General features: G+C 46.0%; 1 long non-coding RNA gene across 11 annotated transcripts; it reads left to right on the top strand.

Annotated features, from left to right (window-relative positions):
- The first annotated feature begins 119 nt into the window (after positions 1-119).
- On the top strand, positions 120-16,963 carry LOC101949736 (uncharacterized). Of its 11 annotated transcripts, none has more exons than XR_006173525.2 (8): positions 120-632; positions 6,821-7,230; positions 12,439-12,482; positions 13,299-13,544; positions 13,650-13,752; positions 14,518-14,636; positions 15,238-15,326; positions 16,693-16,963. It is a non-coding gene; the product is annotated as an uncharacterized LOC101949736 (long non-coding RNA). The 11 variants fall into 11 exon arrangements; XR_006173521.2 differs by having other exon boundaries at positions 12,439-12,528; XR_006173515.2 differs by lacking the exon at positions 13,299-13,544.
- The last annotated feature ends 968 nt before the right edge of the window (positions 16,964-17,931 follow it).

The raw sequence follows: 17,931 nt of genomic DNA, 5'->3' as shown, positions 1-17,931 counted from the left end.
CCCCACCTCCCAACCGGGTACAGCTAAGAGTGGCTGGGAGGGGAACCTGTCACGTCCCATCATCCAGTCACTGGGGCTGGGTGCAATCTGCCTTGGCCAGTGGAGTATATACAGAGTTCGCTGTGAAATCCTCCCTCTCTTGTGCGGGTTCAACATCTTTTACTGCGTATTTCATGGTGACTGTTCTGTAGTCTGTGCCCACAGCTGTGTGTGTGAACGAGACCTGTGAGTGTTGTATATTGTGGTGCTGTCTCTTTAAAACGTGTCATACTGCCATGTCCTCCCCTTGCCAGGGAGCTCTCACGTGAGGCAGAGACACTCGGCGGCTGCCTGCTCCGTGTGCAGGAGCCATCTTGTTATGTCTATAGTAAAAAGGTACATGTGTCTGGTCTCACTCTGGTTTCCTGCAGTACTCGGGCTGCAGCGCGCTCACAAAGACAGTGACACCCGCAGCTGCGGCTGTGCAAGCAGCGCTGTCTGGCGTTAGCAGTGACCCCAGGCTGCAGGAAGTAACTGTTTTTGCCAGGACACAGCGTGTCAGTAAATGGTGCAAACTGCAACACACACAGACAAGAAGCTGCAATGCACAAACCAGCAGAAACCAAACAGAAGGCACAGAGAATAAAGACACAGTGAGTACACAAAAGTGAAGGCAAAATTAAAGCAGTTAAACTAGAAAATAGTATTTAAAAAAATCCTGAGCAGCGAGGATTGCAAGTCAACCCCACCTTTATCTTTCTTTTGTGATCTTGCTGAAAATTGAAGGAGATGGGAACAAATCTTCCAGATCTGTATGAAAACCTCAGGAGCAGATAAAAAAGAACAGGGCATAAAAGTAGCCATTTTACTGCACATAGTGGGAGAGGAAGCTCTGGAAGTTTATAACATTCTTACAGCATCCAGCTGAAAATGCTTCAGTTTTGGATGAGATCTTAACAGTGCTTAGAAACTACGGCAACCGTAAGAAAAATGTTGTCTTTTGAACGGTACCAATTCTGTAGTGGTCTCACCTACACTTAGGGGAAGAGCAGATAGACAAGTATGTCATAGAGCTGAGGCAAAAAGCAAGAAATTGAGAGTTTGGAAATACTGAAAATGATATTCTCTGGTACAGTACTGTGTTCAGTGTCACTGATAAAAGGCTAAAGGAAAGGTTGTTGAGGAAAGTGGAAACCTGATTTGGGCTTGCAGAAAGCAATAGGCATTTGCGGAGCCTCACAAAGACACAAAATAGAGATCCCGTCTTGGCCACATACTGACAAGTTTGTAGAGGCTGTTATACAAAAGAATACTCAGGGCATCATGGGGAGGGCCCAGCTGCTGGTGAGTCCGAGCAAAGCAGACACACCAACCACTCACACAAAATTTCTGTACACACTGTGGTATGACAGACAGCCTATGGAAAAACATGTCACAAATGTGGAAAATTAAATCCCTATTCTATTTGCAGAGTTTAATCTTAATATTGGGGTGGAAGCTAAATGTTTTCTAATTCACCGTTTGAGAAAGAGAGCAGGTCCGATCCAGATAAAGCAGTCTGTTGTTGTGCTTATAGCATATGGTGATTCCAGAATATACTCTTAAGGGGAAGTCACCTTAACAGTGGCAACTGTTAAAGCTAAGGTCAGTCTCCAATTGAAGACTTCACCTTAGTGATGAAGACTTAATCGCTAAGGCATTTACAACACTACTGTTAGGCAGAGAAGCTTGCATACAGGTACACCTAATATGTATGTGGGTATGCTGCATACCAAAGCACCCAGCACTAAAGAAGAATTGATTGCCCAACACCTGGAATTCTTCAGGGGACTAGGAGAGTTCTGTGGGAAACATCACAGATATACAGACCCATCAGTCACCATTGTCATGTATGGCTGCAGAACTACACCTTTTGCAGTGACAGAGACTCAGAAATTCACTCAGACAGTTAAGGAAAGAGTCATAGCCAAAGTGAACTCACCCACTCCATGGGTTAGCAGTTTAATCATAACTGAGACAAGGTATGGGAAAATTAGGATTTGTTTGGATCCCCGATGCCTTAATAAGACTATATTGAGACAGCATTACTCTATCCCCACACCAGTAGATGTCCGTTGCTGACTAGCTGGTAAAAGCATATTCATTATGCTAGATAAGAAAGATAAGATAAGTCTCCATGCCTTAGTGAGGAGTCAGTGAAAGCAGGAGTCCCCGGGCGGCGGCGGCGAGAGAGCCCCGCGGGCTGCCCAGGCAGCAGCAGCCGGGGCACGTGGCAGGAGTCCCCGAGCGGCAACGGCGAGAGTAGGGTGACCAGATGTCCCGATTTTATAGGGACAGTCCTGATTTTTGGGTCTTTTTCTTATATAGGCTCCTATTACCCCCCACCCTTGTCCCGATTTTTCACATTTGCTGTCTGGTCACCCTAGGCGAGAGTGCACCGCGGGGCTCCACAGAACAGCAAAGGATATGCTGAGAGGAAGCCATCAATGACTGCAGATAGGAGCCATGGAACTAGTTATGTGACTAGAAGGAGTTGGGCTCAGAGGCAGATTGTCTCCAGATGAAAGGATATGTGAGCTGTACCATTTCACAGAACTGTATGTGGTAAAAGTGTAAGGTGATGGTAGTGTAAGAATTTCTAGAACTAGGGATTATATAGTCACTATAAACCCCTGGCTGGAGATGGACAAGTATCTACTTCCTAAACCACAAGATTTATTTGCAAAACTGACAGAGGGAATGAAGTTGAATAAACTAGACTTGCATACCAGCAGATGGCAATGTAGCCAGATGCAAAAAAAATTCTGTCCACAAAAGGGGTATTTAGGTATGAAAGATTACCCTATGGGGTAGCTAGCACACCTGTTCTGTTTCAATGAATAACAGATCAGGTACTGCAGGAGGTAAATAGTGGTGTCTGTTATTTGATGATTTATTAATAACCGGGAGGACTTCAAAGGAACATTTAAAATATGTAGAGGGGACACTAAAGAGATTACAAAAATATGTTTTAAAGTTAACAGAGATGAGTGTGCTTTTTTTTTTCAAAATCAGGTTACTTGTTTGAGGCATTGTGTAGATGCAGAAAAGGTTTACCTATTAAAAGAGAATATAAAATCAGTTGAGAACACTCCAGTGCTATAGACGGTCTCAGAGCTTAGATTGTTTTTAACCATGTTAAATTATTATGAAAGATTAATTCCAAATTTACCAACATTAATTGCAGAAACTATAAAGTGGGTTTGGAAGGAAAAGAAACATAAAACTTTTGAGGTAGTGAAAAGGAAACTAGTTCCAGCCTATTGGTACATTGTAATCCTGAGCTTTCCATAACTAGGGCCCTGAGAAATTCGCAACTATGCAGAAATTGTGGAATTAGCCTAGTACTGCAGTTTTTCCTACAGCAGGGAAGTAAAAGTGGGCACCTGTACGTTCTGGTCTCATGCTCAGGAAAATCTGTAGCCTCACATGAACTTCTGCTTCGACGTAACACTGCCTGTGGATGCCTGCTTCTGTCACTCCGTTGTAGGGGAAATCGCAGCAGTTTGGGGTGATTCAATGTCTGCTTTTATACAAAGGAATGTAGCAGTGACCTTTCACTGATGGCATTCTGTGTATGTCCTGTGAAATTTGTTACTTTACCTGTGACAGTGCTGTAATTAAAAAACAAACAAACAAAAAAAAGATTTTCTCAGGGCTCTACCCATAATCTAAATTTAAATTATTAAATAAATAAATAAAAAATAAATAAATGGAGATATCCTATCTCCTAGAACTGGAAGGGACCTTGAAAGGTTATTGATTCCAGCCCCCTGCCTTCACTAGCAGGACCAAGTACTGATTTTGCCCCAGGTCCCTAAGGAGTTTTTTAAGTATATGAGGAACAAAAGAAATCCTAGCTATGGTATAGGCCCATTACGAGATGGAGATGGTAACATTAGAATATCAGGGTTGGAAGGGCCCTCAGAAAGTCACCTAGTCCAACCCTTTGCTCAAAGCAGGACCAATCCCCCAGACAGATTTTTTTTACCACAGTTCCCTAAATGGCCCCCTCAAGGATTGAACTCACAAACCTGGGTGTAGTAGGCCAATGCTCAAACCACTGAGCTATCCCTCCCCCAAAGTACCTGGAGATGCTGGGGAATGAGCCCAAGGCCTTGTACATGCAAAGCATGTGCTCTACCACTGAGGTACAGCCCCAGATCTAACCTAACCTGTGACGCCTCTCCTGGAGGAATTGGGCCTGTCATTTCACACATTTGTAAAGATGGGAGTGAAAAATCCATAGCATTTGCTTGCAGAACATTATCAAAGGCTGAAAGATAAGACTCACAAATTAAAAAAGAAGCGTTAGCATCATTTGGGAGGTTATTAAATTCCATGAATGCCTGTTTGGGAAACAATTTACCTTAATCACTGATATAGAATCATAGGGTTAGAAGGGACCGCAAGGTCATCTAGTCTAACCCCCTACTAAGATGCAAGATTTGTTGTTTCTAAACCATCCAAGACAGATGCTGTCCAGCCTCCTTTTGAAAACCTCCAGCGGAGAAGCTTCCACAATCTCCTGAGACAGTCTGTTCCATCGCCATATTGTTATTACCATTAGGAAGTATAATCCACTGGTAAAAATACTGGGCCCAAAGGTGTTCCACCACTAGTGGCAGCAAGGCTGAAGAAATGGGATTTGATCATAGCTGCTTACCCGTATGACATTTATTATAGACCATCAGAAAAACATGCTACCGCAGAAGCACTCTCCTGTTTGCCCCTTTACACAGGGAAAGAGTGAGGAAAACTCTGCTTATGGAGTCTCTTTCCTAGATGACCTTCCTATTACAGCTAATGAAATTGCTCTGGAAATAAGAAAAGATCCCATTTTGGTTAAGGTGATGCACTACGCACTATCAGGGTGGCCAAATCATATAACATAACAACTTTGCTCGTACTATTTCAGGAAACTGGAGTTATCCCTGTAGGATGGTTGTTTACCATGGGGACTAGGGTTGCCTGGTGTCCAGTTTTCGACTGGAATGTCCGGTCGAAAAGTGACCCTAGTGGCTCCGGTCAGCACCACTGACCAGGCCTTTAAAATTCCGGTTGGCCGCCCACAGCAGGGCAGGCAGGGTTCCTGCCCAGATCTGTGCAGCTCCTGAGAAGCTGCCAGCATGTCTGTCTGGCTCCAAGGCATAGGGGCAGCCACGGGGGCTCTGCACGCTGCTCCGAGCACCAGCTCTGCAGCTCCAATTGGCCGGGAACCCCAGTTAATGGGAGCTGTGGGGTGGTGCCTGCAGGCAGGGGCAGAGCGCGAAGCTGCCTTGCCGCACCTCTGCCTAGGAGCCAGAGGGAGATGTCGCCGCTTCTGGGAGCTGCCTGAGGTGAGTGCCACCCAAAGCCCACATCCCAAACCCCCTCTTATGCCCCAACTCCTTGCCCCATCCCTGAGCTCCTTCCTGTGCCCAAACTCCCTCCCAAACCCCTGCCCCAGCTCGGAGCTCCCTCCTGTGCCCCAAACCTCTCATTTCTGTAGAGCCCGCACCACCAGCCTGGAGCCTGTAACCCCTCCCACACCCTGCCCCAGCCTGGAGACCCCTCCCACAGTCCAAATCCCTTTGCCCCAATCCCCAGCGTAAAGCCTCCTCCTGCACCCCAAACCCCTTATCTCCACCCCCACCCCAGAGCTTGCACCCCCAGCCGGATCTCTCACCACCTCTCGCACCCCAACCCCCTGCCCCAGCCCAGTGAAAATGAGTGAGTAAGCGAGGGTGGGGGAGAGCGAGTGACGGAGGGAGGGGGGAATGGAGTGAGTGGGGGGCAGGACCTCAGAGAAGGGGCAGGGTAAAGTTGTTCGGTATTGTGTGATTAGAAAGTTGGCTACCCTAGTCCTTTGTAAGGCAGTAATGACGTTTCTATGAGAAGCAGGGAATGAGGAGGGAAAGTTGTCTGAAGCTTGAGTCCAGCAGAACTAGCCTTATCTGGATTTTAGCTTTTAGTCCATATTGTATTACAACCTATATTGGTTTCCTGACAGCCCCTCCTCCAGGTTTTTCTGTTTAGGGTAGAGAGTATTTGTATGAAATTACAAGGGGGGATGAAGTGGGAAGAAGATGCGGTAAAGCAGGTATTGGGATCAGAAACACATCTGGTAAAAGGGGGGGATAATGAAGAGGCGTATAGATAAACTGTTACCAGATAAAGGCTCAGTACAAGTACAAGATGTGGTTCCTGAAGTTGATTTAAACAGAGTCTGAATGAGCTCTTCACTGACATCTAGTGATGAGCTGGGGGAAGAGACTTCAGGAACCAACCTTGTTTGCATAAAGAATACAAGATACAAAGGATACAGACTAACACGGCTGCTACTCTGAAACTTGTTTGCATAGACACGCCTATTGTGCCAAGATGTGCAGCGTGTTGGAGTGGCTTTGCCCAAATGACCACTTTTGGCTGGTGTAGGATTGCAGGTTACTTTGGTGTTGAGTGCAGGGGTGAGGAAAGGTTGTTGTCCTTGTTGTGTGAGTGGGGGCATCAGAACTGTGCTTGGCCTGCCCTGATTGAGAGGGGTCACCCTCAACTAAAGAGCTTTCACTAAGCAGGTGGCAGGTGTGCCAAAAGCTAGTGGAGAGGGGACATAGAAGGCTGTGATTAAGTGTCTTGATGTTTTTGGTCTCGAGATGTAAACCTTGCCTTTGTTTCTGGGACCTTGAAGTGAAAAAATTCTCTAAGTTATATCTGTTCTTATCAGTTTAATTCTGCTGTGTCTAAGGAGTCCCCTTTTACTCTCTTCTGTTTAATAACTAAGCTGATTGTACTCACTTGGGAGTCTTTTGTTTTGTTACAGATCGCTAGAGCTAAAGTTGCTGATACCCAGGTGTATGTGCTAAGCTTAGACCTGCTGTGGGGCAGTATCTCCAGTCTGCTTTAGTAGCAAGGCTGCTCTTCTAACTGCTGAAAGCACTGAGAGCTGTGTTAAGTAAAGGGACATCAAGGCATTGCAGAGGTTGCAGTAAAGTGGCACAATGGTGGCGTGAACAATGATGCAGACAGAGGCCAGTGGCCTAGTGACTGACAATGAAGCAGCCAGCGGCATGGTGAACGATGAAGCAGTGACAGCAGCAGACAGCAACACAGCGTGAATGGTGCAGCAGCAGCTGAGGCATTGGTCAGCCCCTCCCCCATCCCACCAAGGTGGGAGGAGAACTCACCAGAACGCTCCTCTGAATTCTGCATCTTTGCTGACCAAGTACAACTGTGAGTGCAGTGTAGTGGAGGGAGAGGGGAGTGGCATGTTAAAGGAACACTTGTTTGTCAGACTCACACTGCAAGGTGAGAACCTGAGGCAAAGAACACTGCCCAGTGTACTGTGGGGTGGGTGTTTGGCTCATGGTCACATGCTTGTGGCATTTCCCCAAATTAATGCTGGCTTCCTTTCCCCTTTTTATTGAAAGGTTTCTTTTCTATACTCAGACTCAGTGCTTGCCAGAGGGGAAGAATTGCCTCTTCGAGGTCCCCAAGGGCAGTGTAATTTTTCCCAGATTGCTGGTGGGGGACTCAAGCCGCTTCTGGGTTATATTGTTAAGAGGGATCCCTAGACATTGAACCCAACCCCACCTGGCAGAAGAGTTACATTTGTAAAAACAGTTACTTCTACTCTAAAGAGCTAATAGAGAAAACCTGCATTGCCAGCTGCTTCCTGGCCAACTAGCCACAGGTCGAGCTCTTTCACGTGGACATCTTGTCTGTTGAGCCAGAGGACTATGTGATGGGTTGAGGAGACCAAACTAGCCAGGAAACATGCATGAATCTAAGGAACACCAAATATTGCAAGAATCATAATAAAATCATGCGAGTTCACACTGCTAACTCCCTTGAGCCCCTTTGAAAACCCCAGTGGAAGAGTAAAACTTTTATTTCAGGATGAGAGAGAGTTCAGTGCAGTGACTTGCTAGCTAACATTCTGCATCTAAACTGAAACACAAAATGGCTACTTCCTCACAGCTGCCCCAACGTCAGAGAGAGTGTTTGTCTACACTGCTGAAAATCTGCTAAAAAAACATTGTTCAGAACAATTTCTGACTTCAGATCAAATTCGGCGAGTAGTTTCAGCCAAGCAAAAAAATTGGAAATGTCAAAAAGTGTTTCAACATGTTTGAACTGAACTGTTTAGACATTTTATTTTGAAAATATAGTTTCGCATTGACATTTTGTTTAGAAAATGTCACCATTTCATTTTGACATGTCATTTTAAGTTTTTCATTTCATAGAGAAAAAACAAAACTTCTGGTTCAGTTTGAAACTAATTTTTCCCCCCAGATTTTCAGTTTGGTCACTGAACCAAAATATAAATCATTGACTCAGCTCTATACTCCAGTGCTCTGTCCAGTCTGAGTTATAAATGGCTCATGCTGTTGGGGCTTTATTCAGATTACACCACTGTTGCACTTAGGCTTTGGCTACAATGACGCTGTGCAGCGCTGCAACTTGCTGCGTTCAGGGGTGTGAAAAAACATCCCCCTGAGCGCAGCGGGTGCAGCGCTGTAAAGCGCTAGTGTAATCAGTGCCTGCAGTGCTGCACACTCGCTCGCAGCGCTGCAAGCTAATCCCCTCGGAGAGGTGGAGTACATACAGTGCTGTGAAGTTCCGAGTGTAGCCAAGCCCTTTGTAGAGGAAGAAGCAATGATCATGTATCTCTCATGGATATAACCACTCAGCCACTCCCATCCCTGTTAAATTCCCAGTCACCACCCAGCACTTACTCCTATAAAATACTTTACCCAGATCCTTAAAGGTGCCTAAATACCCTTGTGGACCTGGGCCCTTGCAACTTCTTGACATTGAACCCCGACATCGCTATCCCACTGAATTTGTCCCTGTAGATACCCCCAAGTCATTGTGTGACTTTTAGCCTGCTACATACTCAGCTAATCTATGGCTTCTGAAACTGTAAATAAGCAGCCACTCAAAAAAGAAAAAAAATACCCTTTATATATCTTGCTCCACCATGTCTTATCCTGTAATCAGGACATTTTTGCTCTGCCGGTCCCCAGCTATTGCCAGTTGCTTTCTTGCTAAGGTGCACACATACATGTGGTCAGATCAAGGCCAGGACACTAGGTTATCTCTGAGAACTGCCATGGGGTGTTTATTTTGCTCTGGTGAGGCCATGAGAGAGTACAGGACAAGGTTGGGCTTAACCCCTCTGGCCTAGCACAAGACCTTGCACACAGCAGGAACTGCACACAGGGATACTACCTATGCTGAAATCTGCTTAGCTGGGGACAAATAAAGCTGGGGTTTAAGGTAGACCCCAAGACGACGACTCCTGAGGAGACCCAGTGCTTGGTAAATGTGACAAACATGGTCAGTAGGGGATCTTGCAGGCTCCAATCACGGAGCAGTGAGGGGGTTGGCATCAGAAGAATGGGCATGCCTGACCCCTGCCTGCTAAGCTATGGGCAAATGTTCCTCTCAGCCAGTTCTTCTAGTCCCCTCCCCCACCACAACACCACTTGCTGTGTGTGTAATCTGCAGGTTACTATAGCCCCCCATAGGGAGCACCAAGGCCAGGGTAGACCAGAACACCATGTTTAGCATTTCATGAAGTCACATCTGCTTGTGTCTTCCCCTGCCCCCCCCCCTTTGTGCTGAGCAGCCTGAATGCATCAAAACGGAGGTGACCCAGAGCTCCCTCCTCTGCACAAAAGGTAAGGGCATCTCTCCAAATTCTGTACTGCTGAGACTAGAACCAGCAGGGAGGGCAGCAAAGGGAGGGAATCTACAGTGTCTCCCTCAGTTCCCAGCTAACATGATATGCTCAGAATACCCCCACGTAAAACAAACCCTTGGTGTGAACTGGTAGCTAGGACTCTCGCAAAACACTGTGAATGCCAGTTATATTGCACTGCCCCTAATATTACATCCACACTAAGGACCAAGGACAGCCAAAACTCCATCAAAATCCACTCCAGCAAATCCTTCAAAAGGAGCTTGCAAGTGGACAGCAAAAACCAACTGCTGCTTCAGCAGACTGCCCTGCCTGATGTTCCCTGTATGTGAATGGCAATGGCTGTGTCTATGGGCATGGCAACACTGGAAACTTCAAAGCGCTGTCGCGGGAACACTCCTGGGGCAGTGCTTTGAAGTGCGAGTGTGGTTGCGTGCGAACTCTGGGAGAGAGCTATCCCAGTGCTCCTGGTAATCCACCTCCACGTGCTCCCAGCGCTTGGAGCCTGTTTACACTAGTGCTTTAAAGCGCTCTGACTTGCTGCGCTCAGGGAGGTGATTTTTCACACCCCTGAGCCAGCAAGTTAGAGCGCTATAACATGTAAGTGTAGTCAAACCCTATGTGCAGCTCAAAGATCCCCAGCCCACTGCCCCTCACTGTGGGGCAGCTCCACCCAGTAATGAACCATTCTTGAGTTTGCCTCTTTTTTGTTCTTTGGTACATTCATTCTTTTTGTTTCTTTTGTTCTTTGTTTCATTGTTTCTTAGGCTTTTTGTTTCATTCTTTCTTTCATGTATCCTGTTCCTGTGTTTCCTTCACGGTTTTGAAGGAACTCTTTTTCTTAAGCCTCTTCAGATCAATTCTGCACCCAGAAGAGTAGATTTATTTTTTTAGCTTTAGAATCTCTGAGAGGTACATGAGGCAACCCATTTTTCCCACTGCTGTCTGTCCAGAGCAAATGAGTCACTCCATTGTAAGTTGTCTCCATGATGGCAGCATCATTTTCAATCATCCTGCTCAGAGAAGTAGATGCATTTCCAAGTGAAATTTATGCCAATTACATCCTATTGCGCTCTTTTTGGTTTTCCTCTTTCCCAGGCAGTGAGGTTTCTGGGTGACATTAACTGCAATGGATTGTGTCTCCATTGCAGATACAATCATCTGCAGGGAGGAGTCTGTGTGCTGTAGTAGGAGTCAAAATTGAATCTGGATCTGAACTTAATGTGGAAAAGAGAGGATAGAGGCAGATCTGTCAGAAAGGTGTTTGAGAACTGCCACAGTGTTAAATGCAGGATGGGAGTGATTGGGATTTTATTGTCAGGATTATTTTCCCTTTATTATAGACAATCCTGAGATACAAGATCCTCGTGCCCAAAAAGACATCTGGGTTCAATCTCTCTCTGCAGACATTGAATGCTTCCTGCACAGCAGCCTTGCAGCAAAGTTTGATCTGCTCCTTTCAGACAAGTCACTTCCCACCATTGCCCCAGCTCCCTGAATGACAAGAACCAGCCAACTGGGAAACGGGGGAGAGGATGGTTTAAAACAGGATTACCGATTATAAATATTGTTACAAATCTGGGGCACCCAAGGACTTCCCTGTTGTCACTCAGCTGAACTGCATGGCCTCTCAGGGCTGCACTATGACTGTGTGCATAGGACTTGGCTTCTCCTACCCCAAAAACCTGGGCCTCAATGACTGGAGTAAAAGGAGATTCTCCACTAGATGTTAGCAGTATAGAGCCTGTGATACACAACTAAGCATTTCTGATTCATCCAACAATGCCCTGCAGTGCATATATATACTAAATAGCTGGGTACAGTGTTAGTGCTGTTTTATAATGGGGATGATTCACCTTTACTCCCTGCAGCCCTTTAGCCCTCCCTGGGCTCAGTCGTTAAGTAGTCCCAGCCCTGGTATGGGGCCATATCCCCAGCGCTTCGTCCCTGGAGATACGACCTTCCTACGGCCGGGTTCAGTCCCAGCATCTAGCCAGGAGCTCCTTCTTTGCTCCCCCGGTCCCTACTAGCAAATTGTCTTTGGCTCAGTCCTGGCAGCCAGCCAGGAGCCTCTCGCAGCCCCAGTCCCTTCCCTCACTTAGCTGTCTGTGTGCCTGCTGCTCTTCAGCCAGGCACACACTCCTTTCTTTTCCAGCTCCAAACAGCAATTAACTGCTGATCTGTTCTACAGCTCCTTTTATATGGCCCTCCTGGCCCCGATTGGCTGTTCTAGCAGCCCCGCTGATTGATTGCTTCCGCGCAACCACTCTAAGCCGCTTGGAGGCTCTCTCCACAGCTCCTTTCCTGGGATGGGTGTGGCAAACCCTGAGGCCTCCAGCAGGGGGCCTTGGGCCTAGTCCAACCCATCACAAGCCCCCAGATAACAAAGTCCAATAATTTTGGATCATGTCCCTGTACTGTGGTCCTAGTGAAACACTTGAAACATTAGCTCCCTCACTCTGCATGGAACTTACTGTGCTTCATGGCAAAACCCTTTCTGTCTCTAGGTGTTTATAGAGCACCAGCACCACAGAAACCAGGCACTGTATTAAGAGGCCTCCACTCAAGCCCTGTCCCTCCAGGGGGCCTTTCGCTACCCTCTCTCTCTTCCATGTCATTAAGTTATCACAGTGCAACAGGTAAATCAGAAAGATCTTCACAGGCTATTCGTGCTCTGGAGCAGAACGTTTCCTCCTCATTCGTGGTCCAGACTAATCCAGTCTCTCTCATTTCAGTTATGCCAGGACGTGCAATAGCTCCAGTATGGCCATTGTTGATGGTAAGATGCTCTCAGGCTTCATCCCTTCAGATCATCCTGGTAGAAGGTAAAGGATGGGAGTGACGTGAATAAACCATCCCAGGAGCAGAGGGGGTTACGGGCTGTTATACCCTGGGCTGGATAAAAAGGAAAGGACCAGGCCAGCCAACCAGCTTTCTGAGCCATGAGGGCATTCACTGGAGCCCACTTGGCTCAGGACACATTGCCATCCCCTTCACTCCATACAACCAGTAACCCACTTAGGCCACACACTCACACACACACACAGCCAACCAACCTACAGACAGATTTTATAGGTATCTAGGTATTAAAATACGTTTGAAAATTTGCCTCCAGTGATTATTTTGCAGTTCCCACTTTGACCACTAGATGCCACTGTTGTTTCACAGGAATAGAAGTGGTGAATCATAATATCATCACATAAAGAACAGGAGTACTTGTGGCACCTTAGAGACTAACAAATTTATTAGAGCATAAGCTTTCGTGGACTACAGCCCACTTCTTCGGATGCACTCCTTTTTGCGGATACAGACTAACACGGCTGCTACTCTGAAAAATATCATCACATAGAATATCAGGGTTGGAAGGGACCTCAGGAGGTCATCTAGTCCAAACCACTGCTCAAAGCAGGACCAACCCCAACTAAATCATTCCAGCCAGGGCTTTGTCAAGTCTGACCTTAAAAACCTCTAAGGAAGGAGATTCCACCACCTCTATTGGTAACCCGTTCCAGTGCCATTCACATGGGCATTTCTGCAGGATCTGGGATGCCTCTTATATTTAATGCTTGTTAATAATGGATCCTCTTTCCCATAGCCTTGTTTAAAGCTTCAGGATGATCGTGTGATGATGCAGGTGGAAACCAAGAACACCTGTGTCCCCTTCTACATGGGGAACAAATTCAAAAAAAATTTTCCCTCTGGTGTTATATATGTCTACAAGTTTTAAACAGATGCCTTTTGAAAATTTTTAGTCTCAAGGCCAAAAATCTTAACAAGACAACTGTAAAGAAACTGATCAGGTGAACAGGGACTCTCTGGGCTCTCACCTCTGCCATGCAAGGTGAGAGCCCTATGTATTTGGAATCCACGTCAGTAGGTCTTTGGTAAAGAGAAATTGATATTAAAAGAAAACATCTAATGCTATCCACTGTCCTCCCATTCCCAGGTCTCTCAGAAGAATATCAGTTTATCTTTCTCAGCTGAGCAAGAACTTCCTGTGTCCAACATCAAACCAGTTTCAGTGCTGATCTACGGTTACTATAAAAGAGGTAGGAGGCCTGGCTGAGATCCTTGTCTATTTCCACTAAACTGGGTGATGTTTATTTGCACTTTGCTGTTGGTACCTTACCACAATTGACAAAGGGCCACAACCAGCCTGTGTGTTGGATGTTAGCCCCATGTCCCTCCCAGGTGCGGCCAGTGGACTCACTGGAATTCACCAGACCCTCCGTGTATGTTGTAGCTCTGCCTTGGGAAGGGATCAATCCAAAATGGAGAGATTTCAAGAGAGTTTCATCAAATATTTAGTGACTTACTGAACATGTCAGATTCTGCCCATGAGTTTATAGATCAGCTGTGAAGACAGGTCATTCTGAAACAAGGGAGGCTGTGAGCCAGGGGAACTCTTGGTGCCAACTGGTGGAAAACACAGGGATGCATAAGTGTTACAGGGATCCCCCTGGGCCTGGTATTTACATAGTACTTTGTCAGAGTCTGATGCAAGATCTCTACTGAAATCTTGTGTCACACTGGCCATCATAATCATTGCAAAATTTATGTGTGGTTAATATGTAAGGAGCTATGTATATATAATGAAAATTATGTTTTAAGTTCCGTGAGTTGGGTGCATCTACCAGCAGTGGATAAGCAAGTTTCTTTCAGCCAGAAAATGTTTATCTATTGGTCTGTCTACATTTAAATTGAATATTGTATACTTCAGAATGAACACCTATTTACAGTCTGAGCAAAATACTAATCAAGTGATTGCAAAGTCTCTAGTGAAGACAATGGCTTTTTTTTTTTTTAAACTACAGCTGTAGGGACAGAAACAAACTCTGCATCTTTCCACCGAGGCGGCAAGAGGTCAGCATACTTGTATCATGAATGGAAAATCACAGCCTAGGTTGGCTGTAATACACTGGAAGGATTTGGGGTGAGTTTTTGCTCTGACATGACAAGCAAAGTATAGGCTCTCGAATGCATGTTATGATTTTATTTTATATGTAACACTGTTTCCAAAATTTCTGCTTTTTATCACTTAAAGAGCAGAGATTCCAAAAAAAAAAACCCTCTCTCTGTAAACAAATCTAAGTGCTGTTTGTAAAGCAGAGCCATGTTCTACAGTGTAACTGACCCGCTGTGCTGTACTGCTCATTGGAAACGGCAGATTTGGAGAAGCTGAGAGTGTCCAGTGGATCAGGGGGTTAGCATTGCAGGTGGATGCTTGGATGGCTCAAGGGTTGGATTGTATCTCTCATTAACCAATAAAGAGAGCAGGGCCTGGAAGGTAGTGCTTGTCTTGCCAGGGGCTGGTGGTGTTGGGGAACTGACCCACAGCAGGTGCAGACAAGGCTTCCTCATGCTCAGGGTGGGGGGTAGCAAGGTCCCTCACATCCATGGATAGCATCACACAGGCTTCAACTTCTCAAAGGTGTTTGTGAGTTGGGAGTACTCTAACTGGGGCAGGGGACATTTAAGTGGCAGTTACAGCAGTGGTTTGATAGAATGTGACATTTGGGTTTTTTCTTTTCCAGGCAAACACGTCTTGTTGAGTGCCGCACAGCCTGTGGTCAGACATCTCACCCGGAAAGCAGCTGCAAGTCTGCAGCGATTAGAGCAACATGTGAGTGATACTCTACATAGAGAGTGATAAGAGTGGGGAGAGGGGAAGGGGGGGGGAGGAGGAGAGAGTGGGTGGCATGCAGAGATGTAGTTAAATGAAAGGAAGAGCTGTTCCAAATCCAAAATGCTCTGAGACAGTTTGTAAGGTATTTGGAAATGAGCCCATGTCACTGGAAAAATATACAAGATTTTGCAGATGTTGGGCTTGGAAATGAATCCCTTTTTACAGTGAAAATAAACCTATTCCTGAGCAGAAAATGGGCCCATCAGGTGGGATTTTCAAAAGCAACTAAATGACTTAGGAGCACATGTGCTATTGAAAGTCAGTGGGCAGTGTACAGCTGAGGCACTTTTGAAAATCCCACACATCAGCTGAAGGTGACTCTGGGATCGGAATTCTTGCATATTCAGGATTTGAAATGTCTCACGGTGTTGATCCTGTAACAGCCACTTCAGGGAGCTTAATGGAAAAGTGAAACATGTGGGGCATGAAATTGTCTAAAACATGGTGAAAATCTCTGTGCTGAATTCTACAGCTGCAGTTTCATGCAGCTGCAGTGGTTTGTAGAGCAGGAAACAAAAGGAAGTGGGATTAAGTGTGGATTTTTTCCCTCCTGGCACAACTAGAATTCCCATTAAAGCCAATGGAGCAGAGTCTGATCTCTCGCTCCAGCATAGATCAAGCGTAACTCCCATGAAGTCCACAGAGTTACAACAGTGAAGGAGAGCGCATGGGTGGGGCCCAATGGGTGGGGATGTAGGATTGCTCTGCATGGGCCCAAACAGGCTGATGTTTCATGTAATTAATAGAACCCCCCTTTCAGGACTAGCCTGTTTAGCTGTACAGAATGACATTTTCTGGGGAGAAAATTGGGTTCTTTTTGGTGCAGACTCCCCCTTTTCATTGCTGTGACAGAGTGCTGAGGTCTGACCGGTGGGACAGCAGCTGCATGGCTTTAGCCTCAATTAGTTCCCCCAGGGATAGCTGCTAGTGCAATTAGCCAATCAGAAGGAGAGGCTGGGGAGGTAAGAAACAAATTAGACCTCAGCTGGCTAACCTGATACATCAGGAAGGAAATGCTACAAGGAAAGGATGACTTGGCTAGCTGAGTCCAGACTGAAAGAGTTCCCAAGACAAGGAAATCTCTTCCTCCTAGGGCCCTGGTAAAGATGGACTGAAAGATGTAGGATTAAAAACTGTGATGTTGCCCTGTACTAGTGTTGGTGGAAGGGTTTGGAATAAAATACAGACTGAACACTAAAAGAAAGTGGGTCTGAGCAGTTTCTAGAGCATCAGAGGATGGACAGAGCATCACCCTGTTACAATCACTCATGGGTTTTACTCTGTGTTTTTTTCTTCCTCACAGGACAAACATGGAATGTGACTGAGGAAAGAAGCCAGACAGCTTATTTACCTCTGACTATAGACTCTTAGTAAATGTTACACTTACAATCTGATTGACTGCATGCTGTGACTGTCCAGTGGTAACTTGGCTAGATTCAACCCTAGTGTTTATATCCCCTCCATGAACTCCCTCCAGCTCTATAAGACCACACATGACCCTGGTTCCACACAGACTGAGAACAGTAGTTGGTCAAAGCATGTAACATTCCCCATAATAAACTTCTCAAATTCCACATGCCTGGGTCCTGGTTATCTTGTTCTCTCTGCACACTTTAGTGGCATGAAACTGAAGAACACTTATTGCTAGTAAACTCAATATTATTGCACTACAAAAGGGAAATGCTAACTTATGAACACCCCAGCTGACCAATTCCAAAATTTCAGGGAATGTTCTAGGCATCAGTGGGCAGAACCTTGCAGATTTTGAAGAAACATGGATAACTGGAAAAGCCTGATTTCTACTGGTGCATGTGTAATTTAAAGTCAGGCCTAAAGCATGCCCATTTGCTGCAGGCAGAGAAATCTCTGGTGCCCCCTGCTGCTGCCTACACAAATCACAGGCAGTGTGTTTAATACGCTGCTGTCTCTCCATTAGGTGGATTGCTATGCCTATGTAAGCAATGATGTGTGCAATTTTTAGTTAGAGCGAGAGGCAATCCCAAAAAGACAATAACAAAAGGGTAGTGGAGTTGTGCATGACTCTTGGGTGAACCATCAGGAATATTGTGGGCAAGGCAAAGTATCTATTTCACAGCTCTGCCAGTGGCCCTCAGGCCTGCCCTGCAGCCCCTGCTATTCCAGTCCTGGGCTCCCCAGCCAGCTCTGCCAATGCTTCTCAATCCTGCCCTGCAGCCCCCCTGCTTTTCCAATCCTAGTTGGATTTTAAGAGCACTATTTCACTAGGTCTTCCACAAATTTCCATCCTACATAAAACCTGAGCACTGGGATTAAAAAAACCCACACACCTCTCCTTTGCGAGTAAGGGGAAGGTAAATAAGAAGAGGACTGTACCATTTAAAGGACAAAGCGTCCCTTTGCCTTGTCCACCTCACAACACCTTCCCAATTACTCAGCCCATTACAGGGAAAACAAAAGGAAAGTTGGCACCACTGCCTTTAGTCTCATTCGGCACTGAATCAGTCACCCCCTCCCCTCCACCCCCTTCCTTTCCTTGATCCTTGTCCCTAGGATGTACGAGCTT

This window comes from Chrysemys picta, chromosome 1, assembly GCF_011386835.1.
Source record: "Chrysemys picta bellii isolate R12L10 chromosome 1, ASM1138683v2, whole genome shotgun sequence".
Taxonomy (NCBI): domain Eukaryota; kingdom Metazoa; phylum Chordata; order Testudines; family Emydidae; genus Chrysemys; species Chrysemys picta.
Note: the sequence above shows the minus strand (reverse complement) of the source record. Positions and strands in the feature narration are given on the sequence as shown.